General features: G+C 39.1%; 1 protein-coding gene across 4 annotated transcripts in view; it reads left to right on the forward strand.

Annotated features, from left to right (window-relative positions):
- The window catches only part of PID1 (phosphotyrosine interaction domain containing 1), a 160,696-nt gene that overhangs the window by 23,670 nt on the left and 115,484 nt on the right, over window positions 1-21,542 (forward strand). Inside the window, exon 1 of one of the 4 annotated variants that reach the window (XM_084639192.1) lies at window positions 15,246-15,263. The exons of the other annotated variants lie outside the window; for them this stretch is intronic. The gene's annotated coding sequence lies outside the window, so the exon portion shown is untranslated. Of the gene's footprint in view, window positions 1-15,245; window positions 15,264-21,542 lie in introns of those variants that run through there. 4 annotated transcript variants of the gene reach the window in all.

Below are 21,542 nucleotides of genomic sequence, written 5' to 3' on the forward strand. Positions count from 1 at the left end.
CTTCTGTGGGAAATGTCCATGTCTGATTTAAGTTTTTTAGGGTTTTGTCAAAAAATTGAAAAATATGTCGTACAAAACCAAAAACTTTTTTGTTTGGCAACTGAAAGGAGAAATTTTGGTCAAAAATTTTCGGTTGCCAAAAACAGAACATTTTTTGGTTTTCTGGTTTTTGAAGAAAACTTTTGAAGGAAAGATGTAGCAAACCATTTCTTTTGCACCTCACTCCCCAATGGACCCAGTGTGTGCACGTGAGGAGCCACTGCTGAGACATGGCCCAGCTCATGTTTCGCCCCCTGCACCAGCCAGGTAGCTTTGGCGGTGGTCGCGGTTCCAGCTGCTGGGCCCGCCAGCTGTTTACAATAGCTTTTTAATAACTATTAAATTTTACAGTGGGCAGGCTTGGAAATAACCATTTTGTGGTTTGTTCCTCACCTGTCAAACAAAAAATCACGAGCCGCCACTGGATCAAGTTGCCAGTGGTGGCTCTAATGCTACTTACACCTGAGGTGATTCTCCTTTGGCACACATGGCAAAGGTGTGTTTTGGGAGCTACGGGTCCTGAGTTGTCCATGGGGCTACATGTGTGGTTTAGCTGGCAAGGTAATGTGCATGTGGATTTGTTACATCCCCCTTCTAGGGTAACTGTCCTTTTTGGGGTCTGTTACGCTGTTGTTCTATGTAAAAGTGCTGACCAAGCAGGGGTGAATCTGCAGAAAGTGCTTCCCTTGGAAATTACACTGACAATTTGGAAATTATATTGGGATTTTCTGTAAAGTAAAAAGTCCTTTGTCATAAATTCAGGAAACGTTAGTGAACAGAGAAATTATGGAGACACATAAAGCAATACTTTTGTAGTTTAGATATGAAAGCCAGTTCAACGGTGAAACTGAATGGGTTAAAATAACACATACATTGAAGAGTTTCGAGCAAACAGGAAACATGAAGGATCCTAAAGAAAAACTTTCAATCAGAAATGAGATAAACAAACTTTTGGCACTAAATGATATTTAAGCTTTGTGCATGTTACAAGGGCCAAGGAGAGTTCAGATTGCAAAACATGAAATCAGCCATTTAGCTCATAATGTAAACTTACTGAAAAACTTCAGATTCAAAATACTCTGCCTGTTCTTCATTGACATAGAGCCATTGAGCTTCTGCGGTTTGTTAGCCCATTGGTTCGTTATCCTGCAGACAGTATTATTAACTGATATACGGAAACTGCCTCTACAGTGCAGTTATAATCACTAACACCTTTAATTAACCGATTCATTTGAAACTTAAACTCTCTGATATCCAAGGACATGTCACAAACTGCTACCTTGTTTAATTTATTAAGTCATATCCAGAGCATAGACTAGGTACTTATTATGATGCATTTAAATAGAATCATACAGTCAAGAAATGAAAATTGCCATGAAATGTCTGTTGCTTCTGTGCTAAGGGGACAATTGTTCTTTAGCATGAAAGCTCAGCAGAGTTTTCTCCCAGCATGCTCCGTTTCCTTTATGAAAGTCATAATATATACCATATGTGTAAGTAGAGGAGTGAAATAAAACTTAATAGAGCACCTGAATGAAATAACAAATAAAAAATCTGCTTTATGAAAAGTTAAGACCCAGTCTTTGCAGCGTTAACATAATATGGTGCACTTACTGTCCGTATAGCAAAATAATCTTCTGAATGCAAAATTTGAGAAGAATTTGTTAAAGGTGGTGATGTAGAGCAGTTACCATATCAGAGTTAACAATACTGTATACAATCATTTTCAGCAACAGCCACAGTCACCCTTGAATTCCTAGAAGGAGGTGTTGATGGGCAACAGTGTAATTTCATTAAACAAACAGGTATTTTCATTAGGGACATTCCAGATAAAGAAGCTGCATGGCTAGATTCCCATTGCCTGCTTTATCAGGACAAGCCAGATTAGTTGCACAAGTCCTGTAAGTAACCAGGGGGAGGGGGAAGATTCTTAAAAGACTCGAGGACCATATTCTGTAGGGGTAAATTAACCTAGAGGCATACAGGAGATATATGCAGCCAGGCTATTACATGTGCATAAAGGAACTGCTTTGGGACAGATAGGCAACAGTTATAAGAATGGCAAACCAATGTTTTCTCTTAATCAAGAATTTATGCAGAGTCAGTACTGCCAGGATGACACTATGGGCTTGATTCTCAACTGACTTGCACTTTATGTGGCTATTTATCCTTGTGGAAAGTGTGTGCAAAAGCTTGCAAATCAAAGTGGTGTCCCTCAATTTGCACAATATATGGCCTCAGTTATCACAGTCTCTGAGCGCCCACAGTTTTTAATGTATTTATCCTCACAATGCTCCTATGAGGTAGGGAAGTACTGAGGTACAGAGAGACTAAAGTCACATAGGAAGTCTGTGGTAGATCAGATAATCGAAAGCAGATCTCTCAAGTTCCAAATTGGTGCCCTGACCATGGGACTATCCTTCCTGTCATGGCTATATAAAATACAGGGCAGTGGAGAATCAGGCTCCAGATCTTTTCTTTTCTCTGTTATAATCAATCATTAATTTTCATACTGGTCTGGGCTTTGAACAAATCTTTGGAAGAGGGTCTGGATGGGAAATCCTATCTGAAAGCAGATGTTAAGGATTCCATGTTATCTTCTGCTTCTGACTGTTACCTGTATTTATGGGTTTTATTTGAAAAATAAAAATGTTGTAAGAGTTTGACTTTGCTCTGTAAATAATGCAACGTGATTTAGAGTTAGTTTTAACTATTCAAAGCGGTACTGTATTGTGAAATTTTTTTTTAAATGTTTGGTCTATTTTGGGAAGTATTTATGCGTGATTATGCTCTGTACACTTAAAAATCAAGAGAGAGAGTGATTTGCCAGCTAATGATTTTTATCAGCTAAAGGCAAATGTGGTAAAGTAAAATGTTAGGGTAAAATCTGAAGCTTGGCCAGCTCTGGCTTACATTCTAACCAATTAGTCTGATACTTTTGATTTGCCTAACATGTAACATGCTTTCACTGGAGTTTCATGAAGTTTTACTCCATGTATCTTGTCTGTATTTTTCATAGGTATATTAAAATTATATGATCTACTGAGGCTACAAAGACTGATAAAATCCCAGCTAGCTTTGGGTGTAGCTTTTGCCTATGTAGAGGTTGATCATTGTTATTTATGTTCAAAATTCAAAGTGTTCTAGTTGTTTCAAAGTCTATCAAAGCCCGTGGCTTTATACCAGAAGTTCACAGGCCATCATGGAGAGTAAAAATGGGTTAGGGTGGGAGCAGGGCTGTGGGGTCTACATTTATGTGGATTCATTGGCCCTCGATATCATGTAGACATGCATCCACTGCTATTCCAGCCCATATGTTGGAGAAAGTGGCCAGAAGATGTGGGTTGATTGACAGAGCCATGTCCTCGTACCATGTTCGGAGATGAATTTCACCACTTCCTCCCCCCTGCACTTGTTCCATATAGAACCTGATTGCTCAAACTTGATTTGCGTGTGGATTTCACATTCCAAATATTAAAATAACTAAACAAATCTAGGTTCAAGGGATCTGACTCTTACAGATGGACCCTCAGGGCTTTTCCTGGCACTGCTGTGTAGTGAAATGGCAGTGTTTTTATTGCTTCTCAGAGTGGTTTTTTTAATTGAAGTAGAATGAAGGTCCAGATTGCTCCAAGGAATTATGGTATGCAAAATATAATTACAGTTACAGTGAACCATTTCTCACAGGACCAATCCTGAGACCACTTCTATCTCTGTGGAGGGCCACAGTGCATTAGAACTGGTATGGCTCTGTTGTGGAGAGGAAGGGCAAGATCTGGGGACCTGGACATGGAGGTGTAGAGGCAGTGTTGGTGTGTCTACAGCTATGCAGGTACATTAGCCATACTCCCTTGGGGATATACTGTGTGCAACATTACCAGTCTGGTTGCACGCTGGTATTTGGTGCATAGTGAAGTTGTTTTGTGGAGAGAAAGGATTACTTTGAGAGTCTTAGGTAAAAATGCACTATCTAAATGAAAAATATTTTATTACTAATATTGTCATTGGAACATTTTCAGTGTGTCTCCCTTAAGTAAATGCCATGTGAAAGGAGACTCAATGCTATGCTATGGAACTTTGATTTTTGGACTTCCTGTCCTACCCTGTAAGCACCTTCAAATATCTGATAATTTATGCAGTGCAATCACTGCCTAAGTAAAAAGCAGTCAAAATATGCTCAGTAATATCTCAAAAATGGCTTTTGACATTTAGCACCTATCTCACCTGAGGGAATATTCAACCAGGAACCTGGTGGAGTGGTCTACTTTTTTCTGAAAGAGCTGTTGGGTGTTTTTTCTTCCAAGTGCACAGCAACTGAAAAGTAGGGATTTTGATTTAGTATCTCATTCAAAGGACAATACTTTTGCACAGTGTGCATTCCTAATTATACTATATAGCATTATCAGCATCAACTGTAAGCCTAAATCCTGGTATGGGCCCAAAGGCAAGAATGCTACCTACTGAGCCATACTGGTATGGGATATGCTTACCAACATTAGAGAGAAAATAATGTCCTATATTGGCAGATTCCTTGGCCTGTCACTTAGTAGGGAACCTCTTTCCATCATTTGGAGGAGTCAAATGCAGCTTATAGCAACCAAATGAGAACACTACTGTGTTTCTGGCTCTTTAGGGTAATTCTGTCCTATTTGCTTTGGCACAGGGTCCAGACCTACATGGTATTGAGTGCTCTCCATGCCAATTGAACTTAATAGTTAAATTTGACTCATTCTGTGCATTTTTCAAGAATCTCAAGTGTTTTACAGAGTTGGAAAATTGAAGACTGCATGATAGATGTGGCTCTGTGAAACTTTTGTATACACTTCCTTATGTTATTTCAAACATTCGGGGAAACAAATGTCCCTGTATCTGCCTCTCAGATTCTATATAATCTTAACAGAGCTTGAGCTACGCTCCGTGTTATATGGCATACAACCGCACACCCCACATTACAGGACTGTTATTTAAGTTGCAGTGTCAAACACACAAAAGCTAGGAAATACCAGATTTATGGTTGCCCACACAATCCTAATTCTACCTCCTTGCATGTCCATCCTATGCACAGAATAAGGCAAGGGACCTGTGGGGGGAAAATAGTATTTGATCATGTAACTATAGACTGTACGATAACGCATAAACCCAAAGAGTGAGAGTTAAGGTTTCTTGGTCAATCAGACATTTGGTATTTCCTAATGTTGGAGTTTGACTTCATAACCTAAATTAATATTCTTTTAACATATGAAGAAACTGTAATTTTCTAGTGTTCTTAAAGGAAAAAAGGTAAAAAACCACATTATATTATGTGCAACTGCAACATCCCCCCCTCATCATGAATCATCACTCGGGTTTGAACCCTGAACCATCAGCATTGTATCACAGATTATGACCTCTTGAACTCAGGATTAAGTACATTAGCTGGCAGCAGGAAAAGGTTGATATCCCAGAAGGTGGGTGCTGGGGCCTGAAATGGACTGCTGGGTCCTGGATTGGGTCCCAATTCTTCTCACTCCCCTCCCCACTTGTCTACAGAGCTGCAGTTACTCTGTCAGCTGCCAGGCATTCCTATTATCGTTGCTGCTTCTGCTGTTGCTGCTTTTGTGTCAGCATGAGCCCAGCCTTAGAATGTTTGTGTTTAGTTATTATTTCGATGTGCTGATAAAATTTTCCTGAAGAACACATGTGGCAGAAGGGAAATGGCAATTTTTGGGAGTTTGTCTCAGCAAAAGCTGAATGGAATTTCATGGGACAAAGCAAAGGCACTTTCCTCCCTCAAAGGTCTATCCCCTGCTAAATATTAAAGGTCTGCTTCAAATAATGGATGTGTGAGAGCTTCTCAAAGAAAATGTCACAAGAATCCTTTATGATGTAAACTACTAGGCAACTAGATGTAGGGGTCGATACCAGCTTCCTTTGTAGTATTGGTGCTACATGAGATGTTAATATCTGAAGACCTGATGTTCCCTTACATGAAATAGTCCTGTGTGTCTGAAAAAAAGTTCCATTCATGGAATTTCCTCACAAATTTTATGTTGAGGGAGTGGATTTGTTCCTTTCCCTGTGGAAGTGGCAGAGGATTCACACCCGCTGCTTCCCAAACTTGAGAATCAAAGGAGAATTTCCAGAAGCAGGGATGTCTGCATCGCTGCAAGCTCACCCCACTCTATTTCAATGTCGCTTTGTTTGTTTTTCTCTATTGGTAGTTTTTGTCCCCTTCCTCCTTTCACAAATAAGCCAGACCTCAAACACTGTGGGCCTCTCTCTACCTAATATATAGGACTTACGTAGACTCTCTGTAGCTTAGATCTTAGTAAAGAACTCTTTTTTGTAAATGCGTCCACTGAAAGCGATTAGTTGAAGTCTGAGGAGCTGAGGCGTTTGATTCATGTAATTCATGCTAGCTAATCTCTACCCTTATGGACTCCAAAGTCTGTATGTTTTGAGTCATCTCCAGTGAGCCCAGCCTGGTTTCTTTCTCTGTGTTGTAGAGGCTTATTCATGGTATGTTTGGAACTAGATGTTGTTTGTGTGATTAATTTCTGAACTTTAATAATGATCAGTTTAAGTAAAGACACACACATTAGAGAATGCTCCACTTTTTTCTAATTGGCAAAAGAGCATGCACAAATAGAGAATTCATATGGCCTGAACCTCTAAAAACTCATTATGTTAATTGAAAAATGTCAGCCCTTGACATTAATAAATGATTTAGCCAATTCAGTCTCTGGGGAGAAAGGGAACTGACTTTAAAAGCCATCATTCACTGTTAGATGCTAATGATAAACTATAGCCCTTAGCTATCAGGAATTAATAGCTTCAGGTTTATGACATTGTTTTCATATATTAAGAACATCTCAGTGTGCTTATCCATAATAACATTTTATTCCAGAACATCTTTGCATAGAAATAGCAGGATGGCGCTAAGAGAATATGTTCACTAATTCTAACTTTGCTCTTCTGCTTTTTATGGTCTGCAGAGAACTGCCTTAATAATACTTGGTGACCTTTTTTTTAATCAAGGTTTTCTATTTCCATTGATCAGCAATCCATGCTGTCTTTCACTAGCTGGAGAAAAGAAAAATAATTTAGACAATGTGTAAGAATTAGCTGTATATCAAGCCATTGCACTAAACCAGTAATTAATTTTCATGAAGATCTGCTTGGAGCCCTATTACTAACAGTGCGTGGATTTTACAAATTCTTTTGGAAAACACAACTGTTTGACTGTCTAAAAGGCACTTCCTTTTAAGTGACTGACTATAAAGAAAGTTATTTCTAATATTCTCTGACTGAAGGAAAAAGTTAATGCATACTTTGTGTGCTATGATGATTGGTAAATTGACAAAAGTATGCATTTCTGTAGCATGTGTTAATTTTTCTCTTTGTTTTAAGGATGTAAGAGGTTTTTAGGAACAGAAAAAAAGCCATCCGAGCTAACAGGTTTGCTTTTTATTTCCTTTTGGTTGATAGAATCCTGTCTGTTTGCCTTTCAGTTCTTTTTTCCGTCCAAAATCAAGTCTACGATTCCTGTACAGCGCCATAGAAGTTGATGGAATTTTTTGTCACTGATTTCAGTAGGAGCAAAATAATGGTTGAGTCTTCAGCTTATGTGTAGTTTTTGCTTTAAACTACAGTCCTGGTTCATTATATCCATTCAGTAAATATATATTTGCCGCACATTTGCCTCTTCCCCTTTTGCCACATACAGTTAAGTATAAGAAAACCCCCAATTTAGTTCAGAACTGTAAGCTTTTCTAAGCAAGTTTACAGGGTTTTCTTTAATTTTACATTTTATACATTTTATGGCCTTGCTTTATTCTTTTACAGCCTGGAGGCAGCTTGCTCAGGATTAGTGCTTTTTAAAGACCTCTAGGAATACCTATGGTCAGCCGTCTGGCCTGGTAAATTATCACCAATATCCTTCTATTTTCCTTTGTTTTTTCTTACAAATTTAGTGCTCATGACATCCCTGAAGTGTGATAGTATGAGCAGAAGTTCTGACTTCCCCATATTGCCTAGCAGTTGTACCTTAGCCCTGACCATGCTGGCTTCTCTTTTGAGACCAGCAACCAGGATGCCAATTAGTTTCAACAGTAGCGGTGGTTTTAATAACAGAGACACATCTCTGTCAGGCACTAGATTGAAACCACCATGTAACTTCATGGAGCACACCACAGTCAGAACAACTACTGGACAGTAATGATTTTGGGCATATGCTGGGCTTGAACCAGCAACGTCAAGTTAAAAGGCTCTATAGCCTGTTGCCAGTTGGCTGAGCCATCTACTTTCCTCTTCATTGTCTGGTCATTTTACAATCCAAACTGCGTCTGCTGCCTGTCTCTGCTATCTCTATACCTTGAAAAGAGCAGAGAATGATATATACCCTGATAGGAGGATTTCCTTTACAGAAATCTTAACTCATTACAGAAAGTTTTTGTTTACTTCTGTTTGCCTTGTGAAACAAAAATATTATTTTTATTCTATTTTCTCAGTTGTGTGTTACTACACATTCTTTAAAAGCACTGATAATTGCATAGCTATTTGTGTCTCATAACTTGCCTGCTAACCTTGTATCATCACATTAGTATTTAATATTATCCTAATACGCTGTTACAGGGCCCAAAATAAATTTGGACCTCTTCAACTGTCCTCCTAGGATGCAGGACAAACTGCTCTGTGTATTTCAAAATGAGTGCCAGTCCTAATGTAATGCTGTCAGAGGGTGGGATTAAATCTGGGACCTTTGAAACTTAGTGTATCAATCTCTACTGCATGAGCTAAAAGCCACAGTAGAACCTCTGAGTTACAAACACCGGTTAGAAACTGACCAGTCAACCACACACCTCATTTGGAACCAGAAGTACACAGTCAGCAGCAGCAGAGACCAAAAAAATGGAAAATACAGGACAGTACTGTGTTAAATGTAAACTACTATAAAAGAAAAGAAAAGCAGCTTTTTTCTTCTGCATAGTAAAGTTTCAAAGCTGTATTAAGTCAGTGTTCAGTTGTAACTTTTGAAAGAACAACCATAATGTTTTGTTATGAGCATTTCAGAGTTACAAACAACCTCCATTCCCAAGGTGTTCGTAACTCTGAGGTTCTACTGTAGCCCTAAGCTGTAGTAGACTCGTCAATCTCCAGCTGGGCTAGCAGGACTAGAGGGGGACAGCGCCACACCGAGCAAGCATGGGTTACACTAACATGTATCTGGGCCTGGAGAAACTGCTCAGTTTTTGTGTGATGATTCATTCTTTGAATTAAGTGTCAAATTTTCATCAGTCTGCACAGTTCCATTTTTTACTAGAGTGAGGACATGTCTGGTATTACAGCTTTGGCCAGCAAGGGAAAGCCTGGGTTTACAATGCTGGATTTCCTAGAATTCAAACGTCGGACAATGCAATAACCAGTTAATTGCTCCAGGTATTCTCCGGTCTTCTGTTCAGTCCCCTTGTGCACACAGGATTGTTTGCTATTGTACTTTTACTACTGTTTTATCTGTTTAAATGTGCCCAGTAATGGGCCTTCAACATTTAGATTATTTCACTGAGTAATTGTTCTCATCCTCAGGAAGCTTCCCCTGAGGTGCTGCCTAAATTTCCCAATTCCTTAACTTCATCCCATTCTAGTTGTATCCTTTTTATTAAGCTAAATAAATCCTCTTCCTCATTTGTGTTTAAACTCTTCGTGTGTAGGCTGGTACTTTGTCTTCTCTCCTATCCCAGTTGTTGCTCATGCAAGCTATGCTTTGCACATTTATTTAACTCATTAACCTTTTCTGATAAATCGACCTCCAGCCCTCTGATTTTTATTGCTCAAATTTGAAGTTCTTCCAGTTAGTCAATCTGGTAATCAGATACCTATAGGTGAATACGCTCTTCCTGGTCATTTGAATCAGACTACAGCTTCCTTGTCATGTGATGGGATGCCGCCCAAACTGTATTGATATTTTTTGCTGCCATGTCATGTTGCAAATTCATTTTTAATTTGCTGTCTATTAGCACCACTAAGGGCTCTGTTATGCATTATTTGTACACCCTGAACTCCCCATTGATAGCAGATATCAGAGCTTGCCTTTCTTCAAGTTGACTATCATTTTATCACGTCAGAATACTTTGTATTGTTCTTAAAGCCACAGCTCCCAAAGCCATGTGATTACATGAGAAGCTAAGCTTTCACTGTGAAAGAGAAAGTAAGTTTCTTGCTCTCATGGTTGCAGAGTAAAATTTGAAAATGTGAGCCCTAAAGACTCAAAAACCAGAAAACAAATAAAAACAACTCTACAGTTTTTTTTTTTAAATCTGATTATTTTTGGGGACCAGAATCATTATTTTTAACTTGTGGAATTGGCAATACTGCACTCTTGATGTTTGTTCCAAAGTTTTCATTTTTTTCATCAAGTATTAAAGCCCTCTCAGGGGAGACCCCATATTTTTTCCAACAGTCTCATCAGAGCCGGAGTTACACGTGGCCTGAATAGGCTTATGATTGATTTTATAACAGGGAATAAGCTTTTTGCTTAATAAATATCTCTTATTTTTTGATTGATTTTTATAGACGTAAAATATATGGGCACTTTGGTAGCCAGCACTCATATAATGCCCCAAACCTGAATTCCTAAAGAAACTAAATAATTTATCTCCCCTTACCAAAAAACCCCCAAAACCAAAAAAATAACCCAGAAAACAGATCTTGCTCATGTTTTCAGTCTTTATGGTTTCCTTTGTCTTTTATCCTTTCTTGCTGATGTTTGCAACTCCTTCCAACTTTGGGTCTCTGTTTATTTCTCTTCTCATTTGTTAATGAAGATATTTAAAAAGGCTGGACTTAGCACAGAGTGCTGCAAAGCTCCCTTTCCTGGGGACGCCTAGATGTGTGTGAGAAGGAATTTCTCTTTGCCTATAGGTGTCAGATACCCCACACACACGTTATTTTGTATAAGTTTTCTTTCCTTGTTTTTACAGGACTCTCTCAGGACTTTTCCTGTATACTCGCAGATTTCATTCCATTGATCATGGCTGTTTTCTTCATTTAGAACCATCCTTCCTCTGTTTTTATACCCTTTCTCATCCTTTGATTTTGATTTAATTAAAGTCTGATAAAGTGGAAAAATAGGCGCTAATTTTGTAAACACTTAATGCGCATGCTTAACTTTAGGCCTGTGCATGAATCATTGGCTTCAGCAGGACTACTCCTGTTGGGGTGACCAGATGTCCCAATTTTATAGGGACAGTCCTGATTTTTGGAGCTTTTTCTTACATAGGTAGGCACCTATTACACACACCACCACCCCCTCCCCCCCGTCCTGATTTTTCACACTTGCTATCTGGTCACCCTAACTCCTGTGCTTATAATTAAGTGTTTGTGTAAGTAATTGCAGGATTAAGGCCTTAGTCTTTTCAAATAATTGGATTTAAGTGTTTTCCCCAGCTTCTGCAAGTAAATATCTAGCACAGAATATAATTAGTTGTGTAACAACAAATGAGACAAGGTTTGGAAAACATACCTTCCAGTGAGAGACTGAAGAAGCTCCGTCTGTTTAGTTTATCCAAGAGATGGTTAACAGGTGACTTGATCACAATCTATAAGTCCTTATACAAGGAAGAGATTTCTGATGAAGAAATAAAAGGCATAATGGGATCCAGTGGTTGGAAGTTGCAGCAAGACAAATTCAGACTTAGAAATAAGGTGCACATTTTTTAACAGTGTAGGTTATTAACTGTTGGAACAACTAGATAGATTCTCTGTCATATGAAGTCTTTAAATCAAAATTCAATACCTTACCAAAAGTTATGCTATAGCTCATGCATAAGTTATTGGCTGTGTTGTGCTGGATGTCAAACTAGATGGTCATGATTGTCCCTTGTTACCTTAAAAATCTATTAGTCTTTGAAAAACATGCACACTTAATCAAAAACAAGTATAAAAATAGTTTATAAGCTTGGATGACTACCATAAGTCCAGTAAGTCTGATCTCCTACACAACTCCAGCTATAGAAGCTATCTCACCAATTGTTGTATCAAACCCATCAGTCATGCGTGGACTATAGTGTATGTGCTGTGGTTAAATTCTGCTAAAGCTATAAATAAAATAAGTTGTAAAAGGAAAGCAATAGCACTCAAAATATTTTTTAAAATGAGTGAGAATACCCCAAATTAAATGTTGTAACTTCATTATAAATAACAAAGTTCTCAATTTTGCAAACTTAGATATGTGCTCACCTTTACATGTGGTGAGTAGTCACTGAAGCCAATAGAACTACTCACTTTGTTCAAAAAGAAAAGGAGTACTTGTGGCACCTTAGAGACTAACAAATTTATTTGAGCATAAGCTACAGCTCAGTTCATCAGATGCATTCAGTGGAAAATACAGTGGGGAGATTTATATACACAGAGAAGATGAAACAATGGGTGTTACCATACACACTGTAACAAGAGTGAGCAGGTAAGGTGAGCTATTACCAGCAGAAGAGCTGGGGGTGGGGGACCTTTTGTAGTGATAATCAAGGTGGGCCATTTCCAGCAGTTGACAAGAACATCTGAGGAACAGTGGGAGCGGGAGGGGGGGAAATAAACATGGGGAAATAGTTTTACTTTGTGTAATGACCCATCCACTCCCAGTCTTTATTCAAGCCTAAGTTAATTGTATCCAGTTTGCAAATTAATTCCAATTCAGCAGTCTCTCTTTGGAGTCTGTTTTTGAAGTTTTTTTGTTGAAGAATTTTGCCACTTTTAGATCTGTAATTGAGTGACCAAAGAGATTGAAGTGTTCTCCCACTGGTTTTTGAATGTTATAATTCTTGACGTCTGATTTGTGTCCATTTATTCTTTACGTAGAGTCTGTCCAGTTTGGCCAGTGTACATGGCAGAGGGGCATTGCTGGCACATGATGGCATATATCACATTGGTAGATGTGCAGCTGAACGAGCCTCTGATAGTGTGGCTAATGTGATTAGGCCCTATGATGGTGTCCCCGAATAGATATGTGGACACAGTTGGCAATGGGCTTTGTTGCAAGGATAGGTTCCTGGGTTAGTGGTTCTGTTGTGTGGTGTGTGGTAGCTGGTGAGTATTTGCTTCAGGTTGGGGGGCTGTCTGTAAGCAAGGACTGGCCTGTCTCCCAAGATCTGTGAGCGTGATGGGTCATCCTTCAGGATAGGTTGTAGATCCTTGATGATGCGTTGGAGAGGTTTTAGTTGGGGGCTGAAGGTGGCGGCTAGTGGCGTTCTGTTATTTTCTTTGTTGGGCCTGTCCTGTAGTAGATGACTTCTGGGTACTCTTCTGGCTTTGTCAATCTGTTTCTTCACTTCAGCAGGTGGGTTTTGTAGTTGTAAGAATGCTTGATAGAGATCTTGTAGGTGTTTGTCTCTGTCTGAGGGGTTGGAGCAAATGCGGTTGTATCGTAGAGCTTGGCTGTAGACAATGGATTGTGTGGTGTGGTCTGGTCTGGATGAAAGCTGGAGGTGTGTAGGTAGGCATAGCGGTCAGTAGGTTTCTGGTATAGGGTGGTAGTTATGTCACCATCGCTTATTAGCACCATAGTGTTCAGGAAGTGGCTCTCTTGTGTGGACTGGTCCGGGCTGAGGTTGATGGTGGGATGGAAATTGTTGAAACCATGGTGGAATTCCACAAGGGCTTCTTTTCCATGGGTCCAGATGATGAAGATGTCGTCAATGCAGCGCAGGTAAAGTAGGGGCATTAGGGGACGAGAGCTGAGGAAGTGTTGTTCTAAGTCAGCTATAAAAATGTTGGCATACTAGAGGCCATACGGGTACCCATAGCAGTGCTGCTGATTTGAAGGTATACATTGTCCCCAAATGTGAGATAGTTATGGGTGAGGACAAAGTTCAGCCACCAGGATTGCCGTGACATCGGGAATACTGTTTCTGATGGCTTGTCGTCCATCTTTGTGTGGAATCTCCCCACTGTATTTTCCACTGAATGCATCCGATGAAGTGAGCTGTAGCTCACGAAAGCTTATGCTCAAATAAATTTGTTAGTCTCTAAGGTGCCACAAGTACTCCTTTTCTTTTTGCGGATACAGATTAACACGGCTGCTATTCTGAAACCTCACTTTGTTCAGTTAAGCATGAGTGTAGCTTTTTTCAGGATCAAGGCCAAAGTTAGCTACGCTTTGTTTTTTTGCTAAATATTAATGTTTCAGCACACCTGTTGTCTTCAGAGTTGAAATGTTGCATTTACTGGGCTAGATTTGAACTGGCTGCCAAAGTAGAAAAAGCACATTATTCTAGTTTCAATTTACTGAGCCATCCAGTTCTTGCAGAATATATTTTCAAGCTGCCAAGAGCATAATGCAGATCATTAGTGAGTCTATTTTCCATCTGTTCCTTATCCTTCGAAATGTGAGCATTACAGATTTTGTTGTTGTTGTTGAAAACGGGGTTGGGTGTACTTGGAGGTAGAACATGGAGAATTTGAACTATAGAAGAGTTGTACTGAGCACTGTTGTCTATACATGGTATAGTCAGTGAATCATGCATAAGTGTCCAGGTCTTGTCATTAATTAGTCCACTCCATTCTTTTTAATTAGTCTAATTTAAGTTTGACATATCTATATAAAAATAGTCCTTAGTCATAGAAGCTCTTGGCTGAAAACCTTTGACTCTGAACTGCTAATAGACATGTTAATGATTGCAGTATCTTATCTATTTACCTTTTCAGATGGCTTTTAAAATAAAATTCTGTTTTGGGGAAGTGGGAGAAGGAAAATCATTCCCTTTTTAATGTGCATAGTATTTTCTGGTAGTATCTGAGAAAGTAAAAATTACCTTAATGCTGTAATGTAGCACATAATTGTGTCTTGCAGTCCTAGTATGAAAAGTCATGCATAGATTGTAGACTGCTGGTTTCACTAACTGAACACAGGGGCTACTACTGTATGGACTTGATAATGAGGCTGTAATTTTTGCGTAAGCTTTTCATGCTGGCAGTCTTCTCACGGAGCATAATTTGTCTTTTATTTGATGAGGATAGTTTTTGTGAAACAAAACTTTGATTCATGATGGGCCGAGCAAAAGTAGTAAAACGTCATCATAGCTGGGCTTCATTGTACACTGTGATTTTATGTCAAGAATGTTAATGATTTGTTTATGAATAAGTGAGCCTGTAGTATTGTGAAACAATATGTGGCAGGATTGCTGAATGGACATTTCGAAAGCAGAGAATTCTTGAATTGAATAAGCTGTAGATGTTTGTCTCTCAAGCTCATTGTAAGTAGGCTTATGGATTTTAAAGAGCAGCATTACTTAGTGGATTACTATATTCTGCAGTACTCACCCGACATAAGTATCAACTACCTGCTGCTGAAGCAAGACAAGTGGTTAAATATGCTATTTTTAAGGGCAGTTAATCACTTCTCAGTAGTTTAATTTTTTTAAAAAAAAGATTCTTTCCCAAAAGAAAATCTGTTCTTTAAATGGCATCATAGTAAGAAATTTGAGGAGTCAGCATAGATATTAATGTATTCTTGAGGTTTCAATGCATTGCTTTGATGTAACCTTTTATTTTGTTGAATACCCATTCAGCCTTCCTGATGAAATTTTAGGGGTCTCTGATGATCATGAGCATACAATTTCCTAACAAGTGATGGGGAATATTTGGGAGGATTTTTCAATTTTTTTGGTGATTCCTAGGCAAATTATTCCAAAATTATTTTCTGAGCAGGAAATTTTATTGGTTGATGGAAAAGATTACTCAATTCACAACTACACATGTACAGTGACTGAAAATCCCTGCACGAAGTGGTGGGGTAGAGGGACAGCAGCCACTGTTTCAGTGATGAGTGCCATAGAAAAGCCCAGGAAAATTATTATTTTTTAATTCCGTTCAGGGTTTGTGTGGTGTTCAGTAAATAACATATGGGACTACACAATGAATAATGAGGATAAAAAAAAATATTGAACAGCTGCCTCATTCCCTGAGCACTGTCCTACGTGGGCACTGAATGAAGCAGAGGTCCTGTGAAAAAAAATGCTTTGTGATAATGCAATTAAAGAAGATATCCTAATGTACATGCACAAGGGGGGACAGAGTTAAAGTTATTTGTGCAACCTTAATTTTGGTGCTTCCTAATTTTTGAGTTTTTTGCTTTCCATCCTTAATGTTTCTTTTAGCATAATTTTTAGGGGACGGGCGGGGGAGTTGGTATGGAATATGGAAATACAATATAACAGTGAGAGTATATTACAGCTGCTCTGCTTCTGTTTTGTAATATTAGTTCTGGTATTGAAGTAGCATCTAAAGCAGCAGTCAGGGATTGTGCTAGGTGCTGTACACCGACACAAAGAAAATATGCCTGAAACACCTTATTAGACTAAGTACTGAATTTTTTTTTGGTTTTCTGGTTAGTAAATAATGACTTCTGCAAGACACCTTTAAAAATTATTAAAATAATGACAGTTTTATGTTTAAGAAGTTGTGACCTTCAAATCTTATTAAAGCTACCTGAAAAGCTGTAGGTACAGAATTGTCTGTTTGCTATATCTGGAAGCATGACCATGTGAATCACTGTGCAGTGTGCACGTCCTTCCAGGAAACCAGGAATTTCAGTAATGTGTTCAGGAAACCTCTTTTGCAATTGGCATAATGAAATACTGTTGCAGTAGGAGTTCTGTAAGTAAGCTCCCTGCCTGTTGACATAGTATGTCATTTCTTGAAATTGACCTTTGTAATTCAGCTCATTTCTGTGTAAATGCATGATTACCACTGAGATTGCGATTTATACGAAGGATAACACTGTGCCTGGGGGACTTATCTGAAAATCATTTGCAATTATTAAATAAATAAATTTTAAGTGTGTCCGTGGTGCTGTTTTCCCCAAAATCCTCTGTTTCCATGTTTGCTGTGGCATTGACAGCTGGAATCTGTTCTGATTGGCAATAGTATTCAAATTGGTATAACTTTGGCATGCCAGCTACGATCATTTCCTCAGGAGCCTGGTCGGAAATGAGGATAAACATGTAAGATGCAGAGGCAATCTTATGGAGAAAACTGGATTTCATTCTGAAATATCTTTTCTTTCTGTGCCAAACAGGACCGAGTCTGGCATCAGATTAAGACATGCCGTGTATTCTAGCAAGCTGGCTTTTAGAGCTGTTGGACTGTGCTTTCTGCTCAGACAGTACTTAGATGGTGGCAGGTGTAGTGGGTACAGATGGATAAACAAGGGTAGCTGTCAAATCTGTTACCTTGCACATCTCTGCGATAGCAGCACCTGCTGTGGGAATAAATCATCATCTTCCTTACCATCACTACCTACCATCCCAGTCACTGTGGGCAGATTTGCAGGTGGTGTAAGGTATCAGCTGTACTGATATTTACACCATCTAAGGATCTTCCCCAAGACCCTGTATATGTTGTTCCTTTGAGATTATAGTGTATTTATTACTTACGCTACTTGCAGACTTTTCTCCAACCTCCACACTGGAATTGTCAGGTCTCTGATAATGATTGAGTGAATAAACAGCCAAAGCGCTATGTTCTACTTCCATTCACCCTTACATAACACCAGATGCAGATAAAAATAGCACTCGGAGTATGGAGGAAAATGATGGTAATGGTGATTCATTTTATACATAACACGCTCTCCATATATGTAGTGCACTATTGAGCTTCACCAAATATTTGGTGTGGTTTAATGGTGCATTACATGCTAGAAGTGTCCTCTGTCTAAACATAAGAGGAAACCTCAACTCAGTTTCTCTGTCATGTCAAGGATATCAGTGATACTAAAAAGGTTCTGTTAATTTCTAAATATCGCAATGGTAAAATGTGAAAGAAAAATATCCATACCAAAGGGCAAGTATCAAAGTTATCTACAGACACTACAGGGAAGAGGGATTATAACCAGACTCTCATTCAATGTGTTGGGAAAGCCCTGTCCCTGTTAATCCTATAGAAGAGGTGCCATGCAAAGGACAATATCCAAACAGAAAATCATTATTTTCAAATATTCCTGACCTTTGTTACCAATATCCCATAGGTTATTAAACCAAACACTGAAACAAATCCAGTTAATTTTTCACCATTTTTGCTGTTAGTTTTACTTTTTGTGTTTTCATTCCCTGGAATGATGAAACTGGAATGATCTTTCACTTTTGTATATAACCACTTACATTTTCTTCTTGTGCAACTAGAACATTGCTGTTATGTTTGGGTTTCCAGCTATGATGGGAAATGTTAAAGTCCCAAAATGTCTGTTCGCTCCATTATCCCCAATGCAATGGCATTGATATCTTGATGAGCATGATACCCCACCAGCAGTTGAAGACAGGAAAAAGCAAAGCTTGGAGCATGTCAATTGACGGTCTGTGACCATTCGATTGCACCCTATAGCGGGCAGGCTTTGCTGAATGTGCAGAGGTCTTTTTCTATCACCAGCCTGTCGGAACATCTGTGGGACATTTGACACTGAATTTGCTTGGAAAGCATGTAGCTGAAGAAAGCTGTGCTATGTGCATGTGCCTGGCGAACTCTAGCTATTGTAGTGAAAAATGTAGTAAAGGTAAACAATGAATAGGCCTCATGCACAGCTCTTGCCTTATTCACGGTGCTTCTTATAAGATAAAAGCTATACAGCTCCTAATGTGTATAGGGAGCCTTTCTGAGGACCTTGCAGTCTGCTCCAGCAGTGAGTGTTCAGTGTTTTGATAATGTAAATTGTTCCACATTTATTTTTATGTTGTTTCTTTGTAAATGCCTTTTTACCACAAAAGTAAGAAACTGTTTACAAATCTTCAAGCCAGATCACATTTTTTCATAGTAATATCTCTATAGGAGACAGGCAATGCTGTTAGGTTCCCCTTGCAGTTTCCTCTGTATTTTTTCCATTGTGGGGTCAGGCTGACCTCATATGGAAGAAACCTTGGAGATGCACATCTTATACATGTCTGCCATGTGTGTACAGGACCTGTCATTAGATACTGTCCCTCTGCCCTACTGCCATGTGAATAAGGGTTTCAGAACCAGACACTTTATGACCAGTTTGAGCTGCCATTTACACCTCTGCTTAATTTGGCCTGCAGACTTAGATGAGAGTTGCATCTTGTTAATATAGGCAACAATTAATTTAATATGCAGAGTATAGCACTTACTTCAATTTGGAGTCTAAAATAAAGCTATAATATGTAATTCAATATTAAAATAGTTGAAAGAACTAATAGATGATGTATGTGTCCTTTGGGCTGAGCAGTCAGAATACAAAGAGCAAGAAACTGCAAAACTGAACAGACAGACACGCTATAAAAACCATCACTAAATACAAAGTTAAATTGCTGAGAAAACATTTTTTGGATGGGGAAACTACTGTGTTTATTTATTTATTTATTCGGGCTAGAATTATTTGTTTATTTAGGTTGGTGGTTGGGAAAGGGGAGTTTTCAGCAATCTCTTTATAATTAAAGGTATTAGTTAATTTTATTAGAGCTCATATAGCTTTACAGCTGCATGCACTGGAATTGATGCTAAAGTAACTTCATTAATAAGCTTTTGCGGTACGTTAGATTGCTATAGAAACAGGAGGCATGGAGACAGCAGGGAAATGTTGGCCAGGCAAGTATGGCTAGCTATTCATTTATTTTAATTTCTTTGGCTCTTTCATGTCTGCTTAAATCATTGCCTAACATAGGTAAGTTGGAGACCATTTGTGTCCTGGGTATTCAGAATTTTTTGAAGTATTATATAAGAGCAGTAACATATTGTGGAAGGACCTTGAGAAGCTTGGAGGTTTAAAAGCCAAAAATGCTTTCCTTATGCATTGACAATCTATATTATTTCCTTTCACCAATCCTGAAAATGTCGTCGTGGTTTTGTTTGCAATAATTGACAGGATTTGCACCAAGAAGCCTTTTAAAAAAAACAGCTCATTTACATTTTCATTTCTACTGCAACTTCATCACACAGCAACCTTAGCCAAAATATTCAGATGCAAAGCTTCTTCTCTTTTTTCAAAGCACAATTATTTAAATGAAGTTATTGGGAATGGATTGTATTGAAAGTGGTCATAAAGCTTTTTTTTTTTTTTTTTTTAAAGGGATCACATACTGAGAGTATTAAGGGTCTGATCCTGCAGTCTTTCTCTATGCAGAACTCTCGTTGATTGCAAAAGAAGTGAAAGACTTGCAGATTTGGGACCTTTATCACAAATCCTGAATTTGGTGAGGGGAAAGTGCAAGTGGAGAGGGTGAGCCCAGGTTCCTCTACCAATTCTAAAAAGACCTGACAACAATAGGAGCCGTTACCTTGGTGGATATTCCAGCTGGGAAAGACCTTGACTATTCAAGGACCTAGACCTGATGTTTCTGAACTAAGGTGAAAGCTCTGAAGCCCTCGCAGTCACTGAAATACTTCTCTGTGATTGGACTTTCTTTTGATATACTCCGAAAGGGCTGGACTGGAATGTGTGGCTAACCAGGTGGACTGAGCCGTAAAAGAAGGGACAGACCTCACAAGATGGAACTATAACTGAAAAGGGGAGATGTCAGGGAGGGAGACAACTTGCCACATCACTGTCTGACCACCACTTGGTATGGTGGTGAGTGTTCTCCTTTTCAGTGCCCAATAGGTAAACTCCACGCTAAGAACAGAACTGAGATTTGATGATACTGTAGTGCTTTCATGTAATTAACCAGACAGTTCTTAGAAGGATAGTTCATGCTCATTTCCTATAGAATCGCCTTATTTATATTATAAATTCCCCTGTAGGCCACTGACTCATGAACTATAGGAAGTGGGAGGACCTGTAGGGTAAAATCCTGCCCCCATTGAAGTCAATACAGGGTTTTGTCACTGACTTCAAGGGAACCAGAATTTTACCCATAGATTCTGGGGCATGTTCACCAAGGGTTTTTTCTGGTCATAAGCCACTGGTGTGTGTGTGTGTGTGTGTGTGTGAAATTGGAGTGCAGCAAAGCAGCTACAATTTAATTTACTAGGGGGGGCTGCTAGGGACCAGCACAGCCTGAGAAGGTGGCAGCACTGACCAAAATAGACTCATGGCCAGAATACTGTAGAGTGTACTGTAGAGCTGTGCCCCACAGGAGACCCTCCGAGAGAGCGGAGATGATAACACTACTAGTCCTTTCCTGGAGAGAATCCCTCCTCCAGTGCAGAGGACTTAGTTGGGGTAGGGACATGTCATGCACCCTCTGTCTGTATACCTGGGGTAGGTGGTGTGTCTTCCTAAATAGTCTGCTTCTGTTCAAAACCATACCTTCTTCTTAGTGCTGCCTGCTCTCTTGGAGAGCTGTGGTGGCTCCTTTCCAACAACCAAATGGAACCCTTGAGAACATCAGTCGTAAAAACTCAGGTTCAGACCAATGAAAGGCAATGCTGTCAATTAGCAACAAAGGTCAATGAAACAATTAATTGTTTTATATAAACAAATGGATTATCATCATGTTAGACGCTCCCCATCATGTAGCTGTGAATCTAGGAATTTGGTGGACTTTCATTTGGCTCATTGTGTTTAAAGGCTCACGTAAGCTTTGTTT

Source organism: Lepidochelys olivacea (assembly GCF_965140295.1).
Source record: "Lepidochelys olivacea isolate rLepOli2 genome assembly, chromosome: 9".
Classification (NCBI taxonomy): domain Eukaryota; kingdom Metazoa; phylum Chordata; order Testudines; family Cheloniidae; genus Lepidochelys; species Lepidochelys olivacea.